Source organism: Panulirus ornatus, chromosome 22 (assembly GCF_036320965.1).
Source record: "Panulirus ornatus isolate Po-2019 chromosome 22, ASM3632096v1, whole genome shotgun sequence".
Taxonomy (NCBI): Eukaryota; Metazoa; Arthropoda; class Malacostraca; order Decapoda; family Palinuridae; genus Panulirus; species Panulirus ornatus.
In genome coordinates, this window is record NC_092245.1 from 7,394,207 (window position 1) to 7,415,111 (window position 20,905).

At 41.5% G+C, this 20,905-nt stretch overlaps 1 pseudogene; it reads left to right on the forward strand.

Annotated features, from left to right (window-relative positions):
- The first annotated feature begins 898 nt into the window (after nucleotides 1–898).
- LOC139756519 (uncharacterized) overlaps nucleotides 899–20,905 on the forward strand; it is a 37,893-nt pseudogene continuing 17,886 nt past the window's right edge.

Below are 20,905 nucleotides of genomic sequence, written 5' to 3' on the forward strand. Positions count from 1 at the left end.
TATTGCAGTAGGTTACAGTGATGTGCGTGATCTAGTATTTGCTGATAACCATGAAGAAATTGGAACAAGATAAGTTCCCAAGTGCGCTTTCATGTAATGATTATGTCATCAGGGTAGATACAAGAATAAGATAGAGGACTTAGAACAGTCAGCTTATATACAAGATAGAGGCAGAGCTAAGATGCCATTGGTACACAAGTGTTTCTGGTTGGTGTTGTTTGGATCTGGCACCATGCCTTTCATTGAATTTTATTATGTAGACAGGACAGGGAACTGTGTACAAATTTTGCCAATGACAGAGCTGTCCAGTTTGTATAGACCTTCTGTTAGTGAATGTCTCTACAAACTGGATAGTTTTGTCATAGACAAAATTTGTAAACAGATCCCTGTCATGTCCACATAATAAGGTTTTATGACAGGCACGGTGCCAGACCTGAACAATACCAATGGGAAACACTTATGTACCAACAGCGTCTTAGCTTTGCCTCTGTTTTATATATAAGCTGACTGTTATGTCTTCTATCTCATTCTTGTATCTTCCCTGACAATACAATCATTACACAAGAGTGCACTTGGGAACCAGTCGTGTTTCATTTTCCATATGATTATCAGCAAATGCGTATGGATGTGTTTGTTATTTATTATACTTTGTTGCTGTCTCCTGCGTTAGCGAGGTAGCACAAGGAAACAAATGAAAGAATGGCCCAACCCACCCACCTACACATGTATATACCTGTATTTGTATATCCATTAATTGATTCATTTTTATATTTGTGTTTGATATAAAAACTCAACTTAAAATATTATGAATGGATCATTCATTATTACTACCTTTATAGGAGATACAGTATGAAAAGAGATGCATGATGTGTTTTATCAAGCGCATTTGAATTTTATGTCATATCATTTTATCAGTATAAAATATATACAGTGTGTCAAGGTTATGGAATAATTGGTTTTATTTCTTAGGGGATTAATTGGTTTTATATCCTAGTGTGACGTTGGTGTGGAAGATTGTGAAGTAAGCCCTCCATCAACTGCCTTGGAAGAGTTATAAGAAAGCTGCACACAGTTATTGACAGTCGCATCATGGAGTGGTTGTGGATACCAGGTATGTTACAATAAGTATTTTCCTTTTGATAATGTTAGAGTATTGGAAAATAAACTCAATGCCTGTGTGGTAAGAGCTTACTGGAGGAGAGAAAAAAATTTTTGATAGGAAACATGTATCACCATTTGCAAGGATTTGCACTAATGGCTCCCATTTGTATTGAATACAGAAGAGCTGAATTTGAGTCTGTTCAAGATTTACCGTGCACTGTATTACCCAAAACTCCTATACTGGGCTAGGATTTGCATTTTTGTGGTTGAACATAACTAACGTGTTTGAAAAGAAGTAAAATCTGTTGTGTACTCTTGTTTTTTTTTTTTTTTTTTTTTTTTTTATACTTTGTCGCTGTCTCCCGCGTTTGCGAGGTAGCGCAAGGAAACAGACGAAAGAAATGGCCCAACCCCCCCCCCCATACACATGTACATACACACGTCCACACACGCAAATATACATACCTACACAGCTTTCCATGGTTTACCCCAGACGCTTCACATGCCTTGCTTCAATCCACTGACAGCACGTCAACCCCTGTATACCACATGACTCCAATTCACTCTATTTCTTGCCCTCCTTTCACCCTCCTGCATGTTCAGGCCCCGATCACACAAAATCTTTTTCACTCCATCTTTCCACCTCCAATTTGGTCTCCCTCTTCTCCTCGTTCCCTCCACCTCCGACACGTATATCCTCTTGGTCAATCTCTCCTCACTCATTCTCTCCATGTGCCCAAACCATTTCAAAACACCCTCTTCTGCTCTCTCAACCACGCTCTTTTTATTTCCACACATCTCTCTTACCCTTACGTTACTTACTCGATCAAACCACCTCACACCACACATTGTCCTCAAACATCTCATTTCCAGCACATCCATCCTCCTGCGCACATCTCTATCCATAGCCCACGCCTCGCAACCATACAGCATTGTTGGAACCACTATTCCCTCAAACATACCCATTTTTGCTTTCCGAGATAATGTTCTCGACTTCCACACATTTTTCAAGGCTCCCAAAATTTTCGCCCCCTCCCCCACCCTATGATCCACTTCCGCTTCCATGGTTCCATCCGCTGACAGATCCACTCCCAGATATCTAAAACACTTCACTTCCTCCAGTTTTTCTCCATTCAAACTCACCTCCCAATTGACTTGACCCTCACCCCTACTGTACCTAATAACCTTGCTCTTATTCACATTTACTCTCAACTTTCTTCTTCCACACACTTTACCAAACTCAGTCACCAGCTTCTGCAGTTTCTCACATGAATCAGCCACCAGCGCTGTATCATCAGCGAACAACAATTGACTCACTTCCCAAGCTCTCTCATCCCCAACAGACTTCATACTTGCCCCTCTTTCCAGGACTCTTGCATTTACCTCCCTTACAACCCCATCCATAAACAAATTAAAACAACCATGGAGACATCACACACCCCTGCCGCAAACCTACATTCACTGAGAACCAATCACTTTCCTCTCTTCCTACACGTACACATGCCTTACATCCTCGATAAAAACTTTTCACTGCTTCTAACAACTTGCCTCCCACACCATATATTCTTAATACCTTCCACAGAGCATCTCTATCAACTCTATCATATGCCTTCTCCAGATCCATAAATGCTACATACAAATCCATTTGCTTTTCTAAGTATTTCTCACATACATTCTTCAAAGCAAACACCTGATCCACACATCCTCTACCACTTCTGAAACCGCACTGCTCTTCCCCAATCTGATGCTCTGTACATGCCTTCACCCTCTCAATCAATACCCTCCCATATAATTTACCAGGAATACTCAACAAACTTATACCTCTGTAATTTGAGCACTCACTCTTATCCCCTTTGCCTTTGTACAATGGCACTATGCACGCATTCCGCCAATCCTCAGGCACCTCACCATGAGTCATACATACATTAAATAACCTTACCAACCAGTCAACAGTACAGTCACCCCCTTTCTTAATAAATTCCACTGCAATACCATCCAAACCTGCTGCCTTGCCGGCTTTCATCTTCCGCAAAGCTTTTACTACCTCTTCTCTGTTTACCAAATCATTTTCCCTAACCCTCTCACTTTGCACACCACCTCGACCAAAACACCCTATATCTGCCACTCTGTCATCAGACACATTCAACAAACCTTCAAAATACTCATTCCATCTCCTTCTCACATCACCGCTACTTGTTATCACCTCCCCATTTACGCCCTTCACTGAAGTTCCCATTTGCTCCCTTGTCTTACGCACCCTATTTACCTCCTTCCAGAACATCTTTTTATTCTCCCTAAAATTTACTGATAGTCTCTTGTATCACCAGAAATTGAAAAGAAGTAATGTTTGTTTTGTATTGTACTCTTGTATCACTAGAAATAGAAAATAATGAACATGGTAAATAATGAGATACTAAATAAGATTGTAAAAAATTCTCCTTGCTGCTATGGCAGTGAATCATTAGAAGTGCAGCCTATGAGCCATTACCATGTAGTGTTTTGCTGACAGCCCCCGAAGGTAAGCAACATTAATTCTTGAAAAATAGTTGAAAATTGACATAATGATTTATTTTTTTTTTTTTTTTTTTTATACTTTGTCGCTGTCTCCCGCGTTTGCGAGGTAGCGCAAGGAAACAGACGAAAGAAATGGCCCAACCCCCCCCCCCATACACATGTACATACACACATCCACACACGCAAATATACATACCTACACAGCTTTCCATGGTTTACCCCAGACGCTTCACATGCCTTGCTTCAATCCACTGACAGCACGTCAACCCCTGTATACCACATGACTCCAATTCACTCTATTTCTTGCCCTCCTTTCACCCTCCTGCATGTTCAGGCCCCGATCACAAAATCTTTTTCACTCCATCTTTCCACCTCCAATTTGGTCTCCCTCTTCTCCTCGTTCCCTCCACCTCCGACACATATATCCTCTTGGTCAATCTCTCCTCACTCATTCTCTCCATGTGCCCAAACCATTTCAAAACACCCTCTTCTGCTCTCTCAACCACGCTCTTTTTACTTCCACACATCTCTCTTACCCTTACGTTACTTACTCGATCAAACCACCTCACACCACACATTGTCCTCAAACATCTCATTTCCAGCACATCCATCCTCCTGCGCACATCTCTATCCATAGCCCACGCCTCGCAACCATACAACATTGTTGGAACCACTATTCCCTCAAACATACCCATTTTTGCTTTCCGAGATAATGTTCTCGACTTCCACACATTTTTCAAGGCTCCCAAAATTTTCGCCCCCTCCCCCACCCTATGATCCACTTCCGCTTCCATGGTTCCATCCGCTGACAGATCCACTCCCAGATATCTAAAACACTTCACTTCCTCCAGTTTTTCTCCATTCAAACTCACCTCCCAATTGACGTGACCCTCACCCCTACTGTACCTAATAACCTTGCTCTTATTCACATTTACTCTCAACTTTCTTCTTCCACACACTTTACCAAACTCAGTCACCAGCTTCTGCAGTTTCTCACATGAATCAGCCACCAGCGCTGTATCATCAGCGAACAACAACTGACTCACTTCCCAAGCTCTCTCATCCCCAACAGACTTCATACTTGCCCCTCTTTCCAGGACTCTTGCATTTACCTCCCTTACAACCCCATCCATAAACAAATTAAACAACCATGGAGACATCACACACCCCTGCCGCAAACCTACATTCACTGAGAACCAATCACTTTCCTCTCTTCCTACACGTACACATGCCTTACATCCTCGATAAAAACTTTTCACTGCTTCTAACAACTTGCCTCCCACACCATATATTCTTAATACCTTCCACAGAGCATCTCTATCAACTCTATCATATGCCTTCTCCAGATCCATAAATGCTACATACAAATCCATTTTCTTTTCTAAGTATTTCTCACATACATTCTTCAAAGCAAACACCTGATCCACACATCCTCTACCACTTCTGAAACCGCACTGCTCTTCCCCAATCTGATGCTCTGTACATGCCTTCACCCTCTCAATCAAGAGAAGAGGTAGTAAAAGCTTTGCGGAAGATGAAAGCCGGCAAGGCAGCAGGTTTGGATGGTATTGCAGTGGAATTTATTAAGAAAGGGGGTGACTGTATTGTTGACTGGTTGGTAAGGTTATTTAATGTATGTATGACTCATGGTGAGGTGCCTGAGGATTGGCGGAATGCGTGCGTAGTGCCATTGTACAAAGGCAAAGGGGATAAGAGTGAGTGCTCAAATTACAGAGGTATAAGTTTGTTGAGTATTCCTGGTAAATTATAATGATTTATAAAAATTGTAAAAGATATGATAGAAATAAAATATGTATGAAGTAATAACAGTTGAATCTAAAGTAGTGAAAAACGTAAAACATTGAAGTAGACCCCAAGTTATGAAGTTTTGTTTGAGGAATTTTTTTTTTTTTTTTTTTTTTTTTTTTTTTTTTTTTTTTTTTGTCGCCGTCTCCCGCGTTTGCGAGGTAGCACAAGGAAACAGACGAAAGAAATGGCCCAACCCACCCCCACACACATGTATATACATACGTCCACACACGCAAATACACATACCTACACAGCTTTCCATGGTTTACCCCAGACGCTTCACATGCCTTGATTCAATCCACTGACAGCACGTCAACCCCGGTATACCACATCGCTCCAGTTCACTCTATTCCTTGCCCTCCTTTCACCCTCCTGCATGTTCAGGCCCCGATCACACAAAATCTTTTTCACGCCATCTTTCCACCTCCAATTTGGTCTCCCTCTTCTCCTCGTTCCCTCCACCTTCGACACATATATTCTCTTGGTCAATCTTTCCTCACTCATTCTCTCCATGTGCCCGAACCATTTCAAAACACCCTCTTCTGCTCTCTCAACCACGCTCTTTTTATTTCCACACATCTCTCTTACCCTTACGTTACTTACTCAATCAAACCACCTCACACCACACATTGACCTCAAACATCTCATTTCCAGCACATCTATCCTCCTGCGCACAACGCTATCCATAGCCCACGCCTCGCAACCATACAACATTGTTGGAACCACCATTCCTTCAAACATACCCATTTTTGCTTTCTGAGATAATGTTCTTGACTTCCACACATTCTTCAAGGCTCCCAGAATTTTCGCCCCCTCCCCCACCCTATGATCCACTTCCGCTTCCATGGTTCCATCCGCTGCCAGATCCACTCCCAGATATCTAAAACACTTCACTTCCTCCAGTTTTTCTCCATTCAAACTCACCTCCCAATTGACTTGACCCTCAACCCTACTGTACCTAATAACCTTGCTCTTATTCACATTTACTCTTAACTTTCTTCTTTCACACACTTTACCAAACTCAGTCACCAGCTTCTGCAGTTTCTCACATGAATCAGCCACCAGCGCTGTATCATCAGTGAACAACAACTGACTCACTTCCCAAGCTCTCTCATCCCCAACAGACTTCATACTTGCCCCTCTTTCCAAAACTCTTGCATTCACCTCCCAAACCACCCCATCCATTAACAAATTAAACAACCATGGAGACATCACACACCCCTGCCGCAAACCTACATTCACTGAGAACCAATCACTTTCCTCTCTTCCTACACGTACACATGCCTTACATCCTCGATTAAAACTTTTCACTGCTTCTAACAACTTGCCTCCCACACCATATATTCTTAATGCCTTCCACAGAGCATCTCTATCAACTCTATCATATGCCTTCTCCAGATCCATAAATGCTCCATACAAATCCATTTGCTTTTCTAAGTATTTCTCACATACATTCTTCAAAGCAAACACCTGATCCACACATCCTCTACCACTTCTGAAACTACACTGCTCTTCCCCAATCTGATGCTCTGTACATGCAGTGGAATTTATTAAAAAAGGGGGTGACTGTATTGTTGACTGGTTGGTAAGGTTATTTAATGTATGTATGACTCATGGTGAGGTGCCTGAGGATTGGCGGAATGCATGCATAGTGCCATTGTACAAAGGCAAAGGGGATAAGAGTGAGTGCTCAGATTACAGAGGTATAAGTTTGTTGAGTATTCCTGGTAAATTATATGGGAGGATATTGATTGAGAGGGTGAAGGCATGTACAGAGCATCAGATTGAGGAATTTTCAAAGTTATGAAAAAAATGCACAGCACTGTAATTTATGAATGAAAACCATGATGTTATAAAAAAAAGCATTTGTCAAAAAAAAAAAACAGTGGCAGTATCATAACCAATGAGGTTTGAAGGTGCTGTTACTGTGAATGAGCTCAATTTGGGGAAAATTTTTAAGTTTCAGTACCTCAAGGGGATACTTTACTTTTCTAGAATAGTTAAGTCTCACACTGCCTCCTTGTAATAACCTCGTTAATACACTCCTTAGGGGTAGAACTTGGAAGGGGGCATTGCTCAACTCCATCAGAGCAGTCAGTTTGAATACATACACCTGAGGTGTGCTGGGAATATTTAGTTTTTTGACAATTTTCGAGCCTTGCTACCTTAGGAAACACTGCACTGGAGTTGCACCTCTGCCATTGGCCTGTCAAGGGTGAGGCACAAAAGGCCAAGAAGCAGTATTGGAGTCTACCAGCTATGCCAAGGAGTAAAAAGAGACAAGCAATTGAAAGTGATGGTTCTGCATGTGATGGAGATGACTGTTGAGAGTAAAAGGTGGGATTTTATAGATAAGTTTGAAAGTTGTATTTTGAATGCACTGGGGATTTGGGAAACCCATATTCTTGGGCAGGGAGTGTGGGGTAATATGGAAATGATTAATGCAAGTTATGGGAGGGCATGGAGGTAAGAGTCTAATGGATGGGAATGAATGAAAATGATTGGGAAGAGGGAAATTTGGATGTGCAGTTCTGCTATCAGCGAGAGTGTTGGAGGGTGTTATAGAGAAATGATGGAATGGATCAAGAATAGTGTGGGTTAAGAAAAAGATTGGAATTGTGAAATATGGATGTGTGTGTATGTGCACCTCTGAATATGAAGACTGTTCAAGGTTAGGATGAAATAAAGTGTTTCTGGAGAAATTTGAATGACTATGTAAACAGCTTTAAGAATGAGAGAAATATGGTTGTTACATGCTTGGGTAGGGAGGATGGAAGTGCAAGGGCCCACCCATAGCAATAATGAGGCTGAAGGTAGGAAATGCACCTAGAGTGGATGAGATTATGGCTGAAATGCTGAAGTATGGAGGAGAAAGTGTGGTAGAGTGGATGCGTCTGATATGTAATTTAGCATGGAAACAGAAGGCTGTGCCTGAGGATAAAGTGAAAGGTAATTTTGTTCATCGATTCAAAGGAAAAGGTGTGAAGGAAGTATGTAGCAATTGTAGGGGAATAAGTCTGTTAAGTTTATTAGGAAAAGTGTATGCAAGAATGTTGATTGATAGACTGATGGAAGTGACTGAATGCAGAATAATTGAGAAGCAAAAGGGTTTTTAGGAATGATAGGGTATGTGTGGATCAGATTTTTGAAGTGAAAATGAGCATGGAAAAATATCTATCAAAAGGTAAGGAGTTAAATGCAGCTTTTATGGATCTGGAGAAAGCATATGACAGAGTCAAGTGGAGTTCTAAACAGGATAGGTAAAGGATATATGGGGTTGAGGTACAGATATTGGATGATGTGAAACCCTTCTATAGTGGAGCGAATGCATGTGAAAGAGTGGATGGAGAGCTGGTTGAAAGTTTTGGCAAACGGTATATATATATATATATATATATATATATATATATATATATATATATATATATATATATATATATATATATTTTTTTTTTTGCTTTGTCGCTGTCTCCCGCGTTTGCGAGGTAGCGCAAGGAAACAGACGAAAGAAATGGCCCAACCCACCCCCATACACATGCCTTGATTCAATCCACTGACAGCACGTCAATCCCGGTATACCACATCGCTCCAATTCACTCTATTCTTTGCCCTCCTTTCACCCTCCTGCATGTTCAGGCCCCGATTACACAAAATCGTTTTCACTCCATCTTTCCACCTCCAATTTGGTCTCCCTCTTCTCCTCGTTCCCTCCACCTCCGACACATATATCCTCTTGGTCAATCTTTCCTCACTCATTCTCTCCATGTGACCAAACCATTTCAAAGCACCCTCTTCTGCTCTCTCAACCACGCTCTTTTTATTTCCACACATCTCTCTTACCCTTACGTTACTTACTCGATCAAACCACCTCACACCACACATTGTCCTCAAACATCTCATTTCCAGCACATCCATCCTCCTGCGCACAACTCTATCCATAGCCCACGCCTCACAACCATACAACATTGTTGGAACCACTATTCCTTCAAACATACCCATTTTTGCTTTCCGAGATAATGTTCTCGACTTCCACACATTCTTCAAGGCCCCCAGGATTTTCGCCCCCTCCCCCACCCTATGATCCACTTCTGCTTCCATGGTTCCATCCGCTGCCAGATCCACTCCCAGATATCTAAAACACTTCACTTCCTCCAGTTTTTCTCCATTCAAACTTACCTCCCAATTGACTTGACCCTCAACCCTACTGTACCTAATAACCTTGCTCTTATTCACATTTACTCTTAACTTTCTTCTTCCACACACTTTTCCAAACTCAGTCACCAGCTTCTGCAGTTTCTCACATGAATCAGCCACCAGCGCTGTATCATCAGCGAACAACAACTGACTCACTTCCCAAGCTCTCTCATCCCCAACAGACTTCATACTTGCCCCTCTTTCCAAAACTCTTGCATTTACCTCCCTAACAACCCCATCCATAAACAAATTAAACAACCATGGAGACATCACACACCCCTGCCGCAAACCTACATTCACTGAGAACCAATCACTTTCCTCTCTTCCTACACGTACACATGCCTTACATCCTCGATAAAAACTTTTCACTGCTTCTAACAACTTGCCTCCCACACCATATATTCTTAATACCTTCCACAGAGCATCTCTATCAACTCTATCATATGCCTTCTCCAGATCCATAAATGCTACATACAATTCCATTTGCTTTTCTAAGTATTTCTCACATACATTCTTCAAAGCAAACACCTGATCCACACATCCTCTACCACTTCTGAAAACACACTGCTCTTCCCCAATCTGATGCTCTGTACATGCCTTCACCCTCTCAATCAATACCCTCCCATATAATTTACCAGGAATACTCAACAAACTTTTACCTCTGTAGTTTGAGCACTCACTCTTATCCCCTTTGCCTTTGTACAATGGCACTATGCACGCATTCCGCCAATCCTCAGGCACCTCACCATGAGTCATACATACATTAAATAACCTTACCAACCAGTCAACAATACAGTCACCCCCTTTTTTAATAAATTCCACTGCAATACCATCCAAACCTGCTGCCTTGCCGGCTTTCATCTTCCGCAAAGCTTTCACTACCTCTTCTCTGTTTACCAAATCATTTTCCCTAACCCTCTCACTTTGCACACCACCTCGACCAAAACACTCTATATCTGCCACTCTATCATCAAACACATTCAACAAACCTTCAAAATACTCACTCCATCTCCTTCTCACATCACCACTACTTGTTATCACCTCCCCATTTGCGCCCTTCACTGAAGTTCCCATTTGCTCCCTTGTCTTACGCACTTTATTTACCTCCTTTATATGCATGCATAGTCCCATTGTACAAAGGCAAAGGGGATAAGAGTAAGTGCTCACATTACAGAGGTATAAGTTTGTTGAGTATTCTTGGGAAATTATATGGGAGGGTATTGATTGAGAGGGTGAAGGCATGTACAGAGCATCAGATTGGGGAAGAGCAGTGTGTTTTCAGAAGTGGTAGAGGATGTGTGGATCAGGTGTTTGCTTTGAAGAATGTATGTGAGAAATACTTAGAAAAGCAAATGGAATTGTATGTAGCATTTATGGATCTGGAGAAGGCATATGATAGAGTTGATAGAGATGCTCTGTGGAAGGTATTAAGAATATATGGTGTGGGAGGCAAGTTGTTAGAAGCAGTGAAAAGTTTTTATCGAGGATGTAAGGCATGTGTACGTTTAGGAAGAGAGGAAAGTGATTGGTTCTCAGTGAATGTAGGTTTGTGGCAGGGGTGTGTGATGTCTCCATGGTTGTTTAATTTGTTTATGGATGGGGTTGTTAGGGAGGTGAATGTAAGAGTTTTGGAAAGAGGGGCAAGTATGAAGTCTGTTGGGGATGAGAGAGCTTGGGAAATGAGTCAGTTGTTGTTCCCTGATGATACAGCACTGGTGGCTGATTCATGTGAGAAACTGCAGAAGCTGGTGACTGAGTTTTGTAAAGTGTGTGAAAGAAGAAAGTTAAGAGTAAATGTGAGTAAGAGCAAGGTTATTAGGTACAGTATGGTTGAGGGTCAAGTCAATTGGGAGGTAAGTTTGAATGGAGAGAAACTGGAGGAAGTAAAGTGTTTTAGATATCTGGGAGTGGATCTGGCAGTGGATGGAACCATGGAAGCGGAAGTGAATCATAGGGTGGGGGAGGAGGCGAAAATCGTGGGAGCCTTGAAGAATGTGTTGAAGTCGAGAACATTATCTCGGAAAGCAAAAATGGGTATGTTTGAAGGAATAGTGGTTCCAACAATGTTGTATGGTTGCGAGGCATGGGCTATGGATAGGGTTGTGCGCAGGAGGGTGGATGTGCTGGAAATGAGATGTTTGAGGACAATGTGTGGTGTGAGATGGTTTGATCGAGTAAGTAACGTAAGGGTAAGAGAGATGTGTGGAAATAAATAGAGCATGGTTGAGAGAGCAGAAGAGGGTGTTTTGAAATGGTTTGGGCACATGGAGAGAATGAGTGAGGTAAGATTGACCAAGAGGATATATGTGTCGGAGGTGGAGGGAACGAGGAGAAGTGGGAGACCAAATTGGAGGTGGAAAGATGGAGTGAAAAAGATTTTGTGTGATCGGGGCCTGAACATGCAGGAGGGTGAAAGGAGGTCAAGGAATAGAGTGAATTAGATCGATGTGGTATACCGGGGTTGATGTGCTGTCAGTGGATTGAATCAGGGCATGTGAAGTGTCTGGGGTAAACCATGGAAAGTTGTGTGGGGCCTGGATGTGGAAAGGGAGCTGTGGTTTCGGGCATTATTGCATGACAGCTAGAGACTGAGTGTGAACGAATGGGGCCTTTGTTGTCTTTTCCGCCAATCCTCAGGCACCTCACCATGAATCATACATACATTAGATAACCTTATCAACCAGTCAACAATACAGTCACCCCCTTTTTTTAATAAATTCCACTGCAATACCATCCAAACCTGCTGCCTTGCCGGCTTTCATCTTCCGTAAAGATTTTACTACCTCTTCTCTATTTACCAAATCATTTTCCCTAACCCTCTCACTTTGCACACCACCTCGACCAAAACATCCTATATCTGCCACTCTATCATCAAACACATTCAACAAACTTTCAAAATACTCACTCCATCTTCTCACATCACCACTACTTGTTATCACCTCCCCATTAGCCCCCTTCACTGAATGTCCCATTTGCTCCCTTGTCTTACGCACTTTATTTACCTCCTTCCAAAACATCTTTTTATACTCCCTGAAATTTAATGATACTCTCTCACCCCAACTCTCATTTGCCCTCTTTTTCACCTCTTGCACCTTTCTCTTGACTTCCTGCCTCTTTCTTTTATACCTCTCCCACTCATTTGCATTTTTCCCTGCAAAAATCATCCAAATGCCTCTCTCTTCTCTTTCACTAATAATCTTACTTCTTCATCCCACCACTCACTACCTTTTCTAATCAACCCACCTCCCACGTTTCTCATGCCACAAGCATCTTTTGCGCAAGCCATCACTGCTTCCCTAAATACATCCCATTCCTCCCCCACTCCCCTTACCTCCTTTGTTCTCACCTTTTTCCATTCTGTACTCAGTCTCTCCTGATACTTCCTCACACAAGTCTCCTTCCCAAGCTCACTTACTCTCACCACTCTCTTCACCCCAACAATCTCTCTTCTTTTCTGAAAATCCCCACAAATCTTCACCTTCGCCTCCACAAGATAATGATCAGACATCCCTCCAGTTGCACCTCTCAGCACATTAACATCCAAAAGTCTCTCGTTCGTGCGTCTATCAATTAACACATAATCCAGTAACGCTCTCTGGCCATCTCTCCTACTTACATACATATACTTATGTATATCTCGCTTTTTAAACCATGTATTACCAATCACCAGTCCTTTTTCAGCACATAAATCTACAAGCTCTTCACCATTTCCATTTACAACACTGAACACTCCATGTATACGATTATTCCCTCAACTGCCACATTACTCACCTTTGCATTCAAATCACCCATCACCATAACCCGGTCTCGTGCATCAAAACCACTAACACACTCATTCAGCTGCTCCCAAAACACTTGCCTCTCATGATCTTTCTTCTCATGCCCAGGTGCATATGCACCAATAATCACCCATCTCTCTCCATCAACTTTCAGTTTTACCCATATCAATCTAGAATTTACGTTCTTACACTCTATCACATACTCCCACATCTCCTGATTCAGGAGTAGTGCTATTCCTTCCCTTGCTCTTGTCCTCTCACTAACCCCTGACTTTACTCCCAAGACATTCCAAAACCACTCTTCCCCTTTACCCTCGAGCTTTGTTTCACTCAGAGCCAAAACATCCAGGTTTCTTTCCTCAAACATACTACCTATCTCTCCTTTTTTCTCATCTTGGTTACATCCACACACATTTAGACACCCCAATCTGAGCCTTTGAGGAGGATGAGCACTCCTCGCATGACTCCTTCTCCTGTTTCCCCTTTTAGAAAGTTAAAATACAAGGAGGGGAGGGTTTCCGGCCCCCCACTCCCATCCCTTTTAGTCGCCTTCTACGACACGCAGGGAATACGTGGGAAGTATTCTTTCTCACCTATCCCCAGGGATAATATATATGGGGAGGTGATAACAAGTAGTGGTAATGTGAGAAGGAGATGGAGTGAGTATTTTGAAAGTTTGTTGAATGTGTTTGGTGATAGACTGGCAGATATAGGGTGTTTTGGTCGAGGTGATGTTAAAAGTGAGAGGGTTAGGGAAAATGATTTGGTAAACAGAGAAGAGGTAGTAAAAGCTTTGCGGAAGATGAAAACCGGTAAGGCAGCAGGTTTGGATGTTATTGCAGTGGAATTTATTAAAAAAGGGGTGACTGTATTGTTGACTGGTTGGTAAGGTTATTTAATGTATGTATGACTCATGGTGAGGTGCCTGAGGATTGGCGGAATGCGTGCATAGTGCCATTGTACAAAGGCAAAGGGGGATAAGAGTGAGTGCTCAAATTACAGAGGTATAAGTTTGTTGAGTATTCCTGGTAAATTATATGGGAGGGTATTGATTGAGAGGGTGAAGGCATGTACAGAACATCAGATTGGGGAAGAGCAGTGTGGTTTCAGAAGTGGTAGAGGATGTGTGGATCAGGTGTTTGCTTTGAAGAATGTATGTGAGAAATACTTAGAAAAGCAAATGGATTTGTATGTAGCATTTATGGATCTGGAGAAGGCATATGATAGAGTTGATAGAGATGCTCTGTGGAAGGTATTAAGAATAAATGGTGTGGGAGGCAAGTTGTTAGAAGCAGTGAAAAGTTTTTATCGAGGATGTAAGGCATGTGTACGTGTAGGAAGAGAGGAAAGTGATTGGTTCTCAGTGAATGTAGGTTTGCGGCAGGGGTGTGTGATGTCTCTATGGTTGTTTAATTTGTTTATGGATGGGGTTGTTAGGGAGGTGAATGCAAGAGTTTTGGAAAGAGGGGCAAGTATGAAGTCTGTTGTGGATGAGAGAGCTTGGGAAGTGAGTCAGTTGTTGTTCACTGATGATACAGCGCTGGTGGCTGATTCATGTGAGAAACTGCAGAAGCTGGTGACTGAGTTTGGTAAAGTGTGTGAAAGAAGAAAGTTAAGAGTAAATGTGAATAAGAGCAAGGTTATTAGGTACAGTAGGGTTGAGGGTCAAGTCAATTGGGAGGTAAGTTTGAATATAGAAAAACTGGAGGAAGTAAAGTGTTTTAGATATCTGTGAGTGGATCTGGCAGTGGCTGGAACCATGGAAGCAGAAGTGGATCATAGGGTGGGGGAGGGGGCGAAAATTCTGGGAGCCTTGAAGAATGTGTGGAAGTCGAGAACATTATCTCGTAAAGCAAAAATGGGTATGTTTGAAGGAATAATGGTTCCAACAGTGTTGTATGGTTGCGAGGCGTGGGCTATGGATAGAGTTGTGCACAGGAGGATGGATGTGCTGGAAATGAGATGTTTGAGGACAATGTATGGTGTGAGGTGGTTTGATCGAGTAAGTAACGTAAGGGTAAGAGAGATGTGTGGAAATAAAAAGAGCGTGGTTGAGAGAGCAGAAGAGGGTGTTTTGAAATGGTTTGGGCACATGGAAAGAATGAGTGAGGAAAGATTGACCAAGAGGATATATCTGTCGGAGGTGGAGGGAACGAGGAGAAGTGGGAGACCAAATTGGAGGTGGAAAGATGGGGTGAAAAAGATTTTGTGTGATTGGTACCTGAACATGCAGGAGGATGAAAGGAGGGCAAGGAATAGAGTGAATTGGATCGATGTGGTATACCGGGGTTGACGTGCTGTCAGTGGATTGAATCAGGGCATGTGAAGCGTCTGGGGTAAACCATGGAAAGCTGTGTAGGTATGTATATACATGTGTATATATATATATATATATATATATATATATATATATATATATATATATATATATTCTTTCTTTCTTTCATACTATACGCCCTTTCCTGCGTCAGTGAGGTAGCGTTAAGAACAGAGGACTGGGCCTCTGAGGAAACATCCTCATCGAGCCCCCTTCTCTGTTCCTTCCTTTGGGAAAAAAAAAGGGGGGGGGATAAATGTAAGTGTTCAAATTTCAGAGGTATAAGTTTGTTGAGTATTTCTTGGAAATTATATGGGAGGGTATTGATTGAGAGTGTCAAGGCATGTACAGAGCATCAGGCTAGGAAAGAGCAGTGTGGTTTCAGAAGTGGTGGAGGATGTGTGGATCAGGTGTTTGCTTTGAAGAATGTATGTGAGAAGTACTTGGAAAAACAGATGAATTTGTATGTAGTATTTGTTTTTCTGGAGAAGGCATATAATAGAGTTGATAGAGATTTCTATGTGGAAGATATTGAGAGTATATGGTGTGGGAGGTAAGCTGCTAGAAGCATTGAAAAGTTTTTATCGAGGATGTAAGGCATGTGTACGAGTGGGAAGAGAGGAAAGTGATAAGTTTCCAGTGAATGTTGGTTTGTGGCAGGGGTGGTTGATGTCTCCATGGTTTTTTAATTTGTTTATGGCTGGGGTTTTTAGGGAAGTGAATGCAAGAGTTTTGGAGAGAAGGGCAAGTATATAGTCTGTTGTGGATGAAAGGGCTTGGGAATTGATTCAGCTGTAGTTCGCTGATGGTAAAGCACTGGTGGCTGATTCGGATGAGAAACTGCAGAAGTTGGTTACTTGAGTTTGGTAAAGTGCATATAAGAAGAAAGCTGAGAGTAAGTGTGAATGAGGACAAGGTTATTAGGTTCAGTAGGGTTGAGGGACAAGTCATTTGGGAGGTAAGTTGAATGGAGTAAAACTGAAAAAAGTGAAGTTTTTTTTTTTATATCTGGGAATGGATTGAGCAGCGGATGGAACCATGGAAGTGAAAGTGAGTCACAGGGTGGGGGAGGGGGCGAAGGTTCTGGAAGAGTTGAAGAATGTGTGGGAGGCGAGAAGATTATCACAGAAAGCAAAACTGGGTATGTTTGAAGGAATAGTGGTTCCAACAATTTTATGTTGTTGCGAGGCTTGGGCTATAGATAGGGTTGTGTGGAGGAGGTTGGATGTGTTGGAAATGAGATGTTTGAGGACAGTATATGGTGTGAGGTGGTTTGATCGAGTAAGTAATGAAAGGGTTAGAGAGTGTTTGGTAAAAACGAATGTGGTTGAGAGAGCAGTAGAGGGTGTATTGAAATGGTTTGGTCACATGGAGAGAATGAGTAAGGAAAGATTGACAAAGAGGATATATGTGTCAGAGGTGAAGGGAACAAGGTGAAGTGGGAGATCAAATTGGAGGTGGAAGGATGGAGTGAAAAAGATTTTGAGCGATCAGGGCCTGAGCATAGAGGAGGGTAAAAGGTGTGCTAGGAAGAGAGTGAATTGGAACGATGTGGTATACCTGGGTCAATGTGCTGTCACTGGATTGAACCAGGGCATGTGAAGTGTCTGGGGTAAACCGTGGAAAGTTTTGTGGGGCCTGGATGTGGATTGGGAATTGTCGTTTTGGTGTATTACACATGACTGATGGAGACTGAATGTGAATTTGGCCTTTGTTGTCTTTTCCTAGTGCTACCTTGCATGTGGGTTGGGGGAGGGGGGTGCCATTTCATGTTTGGCAGGTTGGCGACAGGAATTGACGAAGGCAGCAAGTATTAATATGTACATGTGTATATATGTATATGTATGTATACATTGAAATGTATAGGTATGTATATGTGCACCTATGGGCGCTTGTGTATATACATGTGTATGTGGGACGGTTGGGCCCTTTTTTCGTCTGTTTCCTTGCGCTACCTCACAGAGTGCTACCTTGCTAGAGCACTACCTCGCTAGAGCGCTACCTTGCTAGAGCAGGAGACAGCGACAAAGTATAATAAAAAACAATGTAATGTATAGTTTATTTGTATTTATATGTGTATATACCTTAGCTTAAGCCAGTTAACTTTTTTAGTGACCTACGTTTAGTTTAGGATGAGTAGCTGTGTTGACTGTGATCTGATTGCTGCAGTCAGGATTTCAAACGGTGTGTTCAACCCTAGGAGGTCTATAAATGTCTTATGGTCAAGAATGCTAAGCTTTATATCACGTGTGGATGGGATATGAATTAGAATATATTTTACTGGTGGATGGGATGATAATCTGAAATGTTTTTTGATTTACGTCATTCTAAGATGTACAGTGACTATTGAAACTTCACATATCTTGAAGTCTTGTATTATTGCAGGAAAAGAATATTATAACTGGTACATGAAAATGCTGATATTTTCAAGTCTCATGCACCTCTGAAGGCTTGTGAAGGCTTATGTGGTGTTTTCTGAACCTGTATCCAAATTCCGTCACGTAGAAATTGTGAAATGTTGCTCTATGTCCTATAGCAGAATGGGAATGAGATGTGTGTGCTGTATGGGTCCAGCAGTGGTCTATTTTGTCCTTTACAGACTGTGGCCATCATTGATGAGTTGTTCATTGTTAACCTTGTTGTTCCTGCCACATATGATAATGCTTTTACTTAAAGTAAAGCCAGTTACTTAAGATTAAGCTCTATTGTGTCCCCTTGGATTCTTATCCTCACACAATGTATTTTCAAAGTCTTGGACATTAATAAATGTGATTTTGTCATTTTCGCTTATTGGAGTGCTCTGGCTTGTTAGATGTCTCCTTTTTATTTTTTTTTTTTTTACCTGCCCTCCTTTATTTGATGATTTGTTTTACCTATTCCTTAATATAGATTCCTGGTCTCGATATATGTGTTCATGGAATGGGTAATTGTTATTAAAATTTCGTTTGTGCCCATTTACCTTTTGAGTGTCTGTTTTGTGAAGGCATCTCAGAAATAGGGAATCACCCTAAGCTGACTTGGTGAGATAAAGCTCGGGAAAATGGAGATGGACACAGCACAGTATGTATAAAGTGGTCCTTTTATTGGCTACCTTTGTTGGTAGTTTATGGATAAATGAGCTTGGCCAATGTGATTTCTCTTTCTCTGAATTTGTGTGCTAATTTATTTGGGAGGACTAACCATTTTATTAAAGTTTGATATTCAAGCTTTAAGATTTGTCAGAAAATGTGAGTCCAGATAAGTTACATGATATTCAAGCTTTAAGATTTGTCAGAAAATGTGAGTCCAGATAAGTTACATAGTTCTACAGCTTCTCATTATTTAAGCAGAGAAATATTATGTATCTATTTACATTCATTTATATTGTACTTTGTTGTGGATATGAGTAAAATGCTACTATTTCCTTTTTTCAGCGGTGGCCTTTTTAGGTTTGTTTATATTGGTATTATGCTGCCTCTTCTTCTCCGACTATACATGTTGCCCGTGTCAGCGCAAGAGGTATGTATTTGATAACCACTCTGTTTGTTTAATGTTATAAGTCTCAATGTGGAAAAAGAATTAATTAATAGCCATTTCTGTTCAGGCTTAACTGTGTCACCATTGATTTAAGAATAGATACATTAATTTGTTTCTTTATGATAGATTATTGTACTCCCTGCTGGGTTAGAAGGAGAGGTTATGAAGCAGAAGAGGCATGACTTAGGGCAAGTAGAAGCATAAGCTTGAATTGTGCTTGAAAGTATTGGAAATATTTGATATTGCTTTACCATTATGATAGAGTGTTGATAAGAGTTGTAAAAGAGTGACTGTATATGCAGTCCTGAAGGATGTTGAATACTTAAATTTATAAGAAAAATTCAACAAATGAAAAACTAACTAATCTGTCCCTCTTCCCTGGTAAACCTAATAACTTTGCTCTATTCTCATTCACTTTCAACTTCCTCCTTTCACACACTCCCAAACTCAGCCACCAAATTCTGCAGTTTCTCCCTCGAATCAGTCATCAGTGCTGTGTCATCATCAAACAACTGACACACTTCTCAGGCCCTTTCACCCTCTACAGACAGCATGCCTGCCTCTGTCTCCAAGACCCTTACATTTACCTCCCTTACAACCCCATCCATAAACAATATAAACAGCCATGGTGACATCATACACCCATAGTGGAGGCCCACCTTCCCCTGAAACCACTCACCCTTTTCTCTTCCTGCTCTCACACTTGTCTTACACACTTGGTAAAACTTTTGACTGCTTCTGGTAGCTCTCCTCCCACATCTTAAATTTATTAGACCTCCCATGAAGCTTTCTGTCTTCCCTATCATATGCTTTCTCCAAATCCATAAATGCTATATACAAATCCTTTTGTTTAAGCATTTCTCATGCACATTCTTTAAAGTACATGCCTGATCCGTACATTCTCCACCACTCCTGAAACCACATTGTTCCTCCCTGGTCTGATTCTCTCTACATGCATGTGCCTTCTTAATCACCATTTTATCATACAATTGACTTGATACACTTAACAAACTTATACCTCTGTAGTTTGAACACTCATCTTTGTCCCATTACGTTCATACAGTGGCCCTATATTTACATTTTACCAGTCCTCAGGCACCTCACCATGATTCATATGTAGGTTGAAAATTCTAACTAACCAGTCAACAACATGTTCACTCATATTTTTGATAAATTCAACTGCCTTACCATCCACTCCAGCTGGCTTGTCACATTTCATCGTAAGTAAGGCTCTCACCACCTATTTTATCTTCACCAGCCTACTTTCCATGCCTCTTTCACTGTGCATACTTCCATGACCCAGACACCCTACAGCTGCCACCCTGTGATCAGACACATTCAACCATCCTTCACTCTGTAACTCCTTTTCATTTCATCACTACTTGTCACTACTTCCCCATTTGCCCCTGATTTTCAGTTTTTTTTTTTTTCTTCTTCCACTATTAACCTCCTTCCAAAACATCTGCTTATCATCTCAGAAATTTACTGATGATTGCTCACCCTCTTTTTCAACTCTTGCACTTTCCTCTTGACTACCTGCTGCTTTCATTTGCACTCTTCTTCTGCAAGGACTGCCAATACACCTGTCTTTTCTCTTTCACTAACAACTTTACTACATTATCCTACCACTCACTACCTTATCTCACCTGCCTGCCTCTCACCTTCTGCATGCCAC